The following is a 3,240-nucleotide window of genomic DNA, read 5'->3' as shown; positions in this document are numbered from 1 at the left end:
CTCTCTCTCTCTCTCTCTCTCTCTCTCTCTCTCTCTCTCTCTCTCTCGTGGTAGGTGAGCTGCAAGGCAGCAAGACATCAAGCACTTTATCAAAGTGTAGAAGAGGAAAACCTTAAAGCCACCACCACTAAGCTCGTTTATCAGATCTTTCATAGTGTCTTCTCAGAGGAAATAAACAAGAATGGAAAAGACAATGGGGACAGTGGCATGAAGTGTCGGTGCTGCGGTGTCTGTGAGGTAATAGCGCTTTTAACTTGCTTTGTGGAGATTCCCTCTGTCCCATATATCTCTGGAAATCGTCCCATTATTGGATATCAGATGCTAAGTAAAGATTTGAGAGTTTTAATACCTTACTCTGTTGTGTCTAAGAGAGCACCTGCTATGTGGAGGAGACCACAAGGCTCTATTTTAAAGGGTGGGGTTGGGGGGAGAGGGAGATGGAGTTTGTTCAGTCATTAACAACTTGTTACTGTTAACATTTCCATATATTTAATAGGATTGTAATTTAACCCAAAACAAAAAACAGTCACATTTGGCAGTCATGATACTGTTATCCCTTTGTATTGAAACTTAAATTTGTCTTTAATTTGTTTCTCTTCAGTTAAAAGAAGAGGTATGAGGGACCAAGCTATTGTGGACTACTCTTAATGAGCCCATCTTTTTATTCCATTGTACTCATGAAATGTCTACCTCCTTTGCTCACACTGAGCCATTTTTAATGATCAAACTATTAAGCTGTGCAACTGTAAAATGCCTTTTATATATTCTAGATTTTAAAACTATTTAAATTGTATATTAAATGTAACATCTATTGACTGAAATTTTTGCAGCTTTTATATATATTCTAATAAATCTTTTTAAATGACCAAGTGTCTTTCCTGACTCTTACATAACTCAAAACTCTTTCTGAAATTGTTCCAGCTTCTCTCTAGCACGTTAGTACTTCTGACTAGGCTGCTGCCACAGTTTGAAATGTTTATAGTTGGAGAATGAAGTCTCCTCGTAAGAGGCATCTTCTGCTCCGAAAATGCAAGATTTCTTGGTCAAAGAAAGGCAAGCTGTTTCTAGTCCTAAAGTGAAGAGCCAAAGGCCTGGACCAGGATGGCAGCTGTGCAGCTCTAGACATCAAAAGGCCTTGCTAAAACTAGAGTTCAGCACTGTATCAGTCCTAGGTGTTCAGCCACTGCCATCATGCTCACTAGGGGTTTGGTTTTTTTTTTCTTGCTTAAGGTCATAGGATTTAGAGCTGTAAGGAAACTTCCAATGGTCTACTCCAAGACCCTCATTTTGTAGACGATGGAACTAGTAGGAGAATGAGTAAGTCACTTGACCTCTGAATACAAGTGGCAGATCTGGGATCCAAACCTCAGATCTTTTTTCCTCTATAACTAATACAGTTTTCACTATACCCATTGCATTCTGTAGATTTAGAGAGGCAGCCAGGTGGTACAGTGAATAGAATACTGGACCTGGAGTCAGGAAGATGAGTTCAAATCCAGCCTCAGACACCCTTCGTAGTTGTATGACCCTGGGCAAGTCACTTGACTTCTGCTTGCCTCAGTTTCCTCAACTGTAAAACATGGATAGTAGCACCCTCCTCCTAAGGTCTTTATGAGGATCCAATGAGATATCTGTGACGGGTCATCCCAGTGCCCTGCACACAAAAGACACTTCATAAATACTTCCTTCAAGTTCAGCTTCTGTCCCAGCTGAATTCCCATTTCATCTTTGAAATTGTGGTGCCGCACTGCATTCCTTCCCCGTATCTGATGCCCACCTATCCCTTCCCTGACTACTGCAGAAACCTAGTTCCCTCCAAAACGCCCGTTGGCTCTATCTGGGGCAATCCGGCCGGGTGGGGGTGGGGTTGCTCCCCGCAGGGCTGAGAGGCAGTGAGTTCAAGGGGTGTGTAGAGAGCAAAGGGGAAAGAAACGTGGGACTGGCGGGTGGGGGGAAGGAAGGGGAGGAGTATGGGGGCGACGCGGGGCGCACAGAAAGCTGAGGAGGGGCAGAGAAGAGGCAGCATGGTAGGAGCTCTCGCTTGCGCCAGGCAGGCTCATCCACCAGGGGGCGCCATGAGAAGGAAGCGCCGAACTGAGCCCCAGCAGAGGCAACGGAAGTGGCTGTCAGAATCCATTTCCGCTTCCGGTCTCATCCCAGCTAAGGCTGCTTGGAAGATCCCAGGCGATGCTGACTGTAGACTTGAGGCTGGGTAGGGGCGCTTGGGGTCCTGGACGCCGAGCTGGGGGCGAGAGGGCGCAGCCCAGCATTGCCAGCACCAGGCTGTAGACCCAGTATTCTGGCAGATGGTCATCCCCAGCTGTTCCTAGGCATTTAGTACAGGCCTCAGGTTGATTCACATGGCAATGTGCCCCTGTGCCATTGTGGGGCAAGACAAGGTGGGAGAACTTGAAGGTTGGTGCTGCCAGGGCAGCCACGAGGCCCCAACCAGCCAGGCTGATGGCCCAGGCATGTTTGGGTCGCACATGGCCGTGGGTGAAGAAAGGGTGCAGGATACCCAGGTAGCGGTTGAGGCTTATGAAAGTGATGAAGAAAATGCTGCTGTAAAGGTTACAGCTGAAGAGGAAGTGCTCAGACAGACAGGCAACTGCCCCGCTCCAGTGTTTGGGTGGATAGAAATAGAAAACCAGGGGGGCAGGGAGAAGGCATAGAACATGTTGCTGACAGCCAGCTGGGCTGAGAAGATGATGGCCTGATGCCACGAGTGCTGCTTCCAGGTACTGAAGCAGTAGAGGACCAGACCATTGCCCCTCACAGCCAAAAGGAACTCGACCACTAGCACAGGCCACAGGTACTCCTGGTACTGGTTCAGGTTTTTGTGAACTCTTGCCAACATCCCAGGTAAGCACGTGCTGTTAAATGCTTGGGTCATGGTGCCTGGGGGAAATGAAGGGAGGCCTGAATGGGCAGCTTCTTTCCCCAATTATAGAGGACTGTCAGCAAACTTGACCCCCACTCATTCTCATATGACCTCAAGAAAGGGTCTTTCTCAAGAAAAAGTCTGCATGAAGTAGTGAAGGTTGGACAAAGGAATCGGAATGACTGGAGTTTGAATTGAATCAGACATTAACTGTCGTATTGCCCATAATGCCCTGGGAAATAGCACAAGGAGGGGCTACCTGGAGGTGTGGTTTTAGACCTGAAACTGAAGTGCCCACCAAAAATTATACACCAAAGCCCCCTAAAACCTGCCAGAAGGGGCCCCTACCAGGGTCCCTG

The 3,240-nt window shown here is 47.5% G+C and overlaps 1 long non-coding RNA gene and 1 pseudogene across 1 annotated transcript in view; one reads left to right on the top strand and one right to left on the bottom strand.

Annotated features, from left to right (window-relative positions):
* Nucleotides 1–1,673, top strand: part of LOC138155795 (uncharacterized) — a 9,642-nt gene extending 7,969 nt beyond the window's left edge. Inside the window, exons 4-5 of the long non-coding RNA XR_011166993.1 lie at nucleotides 55–237; nucleotides 602–1,673. This is a non-coding gene — a long non-coding RNA (uncharacterized lncRNA). The remainder of the gene's footprint in view (nucleotides 1–54; nucleotides 238–601) is intronic.
* A 453-nt stretch (nucleotides 1,674–2,126) lies between these two features.
* LOC138156001 (P2Y purinoceptor 11-like) lies at nucleotides 2,127–2,893 on the bottom strand (annotated as a pseudogene).
* Nucleotides 2,894–3,240: the final 347 nt, after the last annotated feature.

The sequence above is a fragment of the Petaurus breviceps genome, unplaced genomic scaffold, assembly GCF_028583685.1.
Source record: "Petaurus breviceps papuanus isolate PSGF00001 unplaced genomic scaffold, PetGlider_PUasm1.0 98, whole genome shotgun sequence".
Classification (NCBI taxonomy): Eukaryota; Metazoa; Chordata; class Mammalia; order Diprotodontia; family Petauridae; genus Petaurus; species Petaurus breviceps.
The sequence above is the reverse complement of the archived record's forward strand: the minus strand, read 5'-3'. Positions and strand labels throughout refer to the sequence as shown.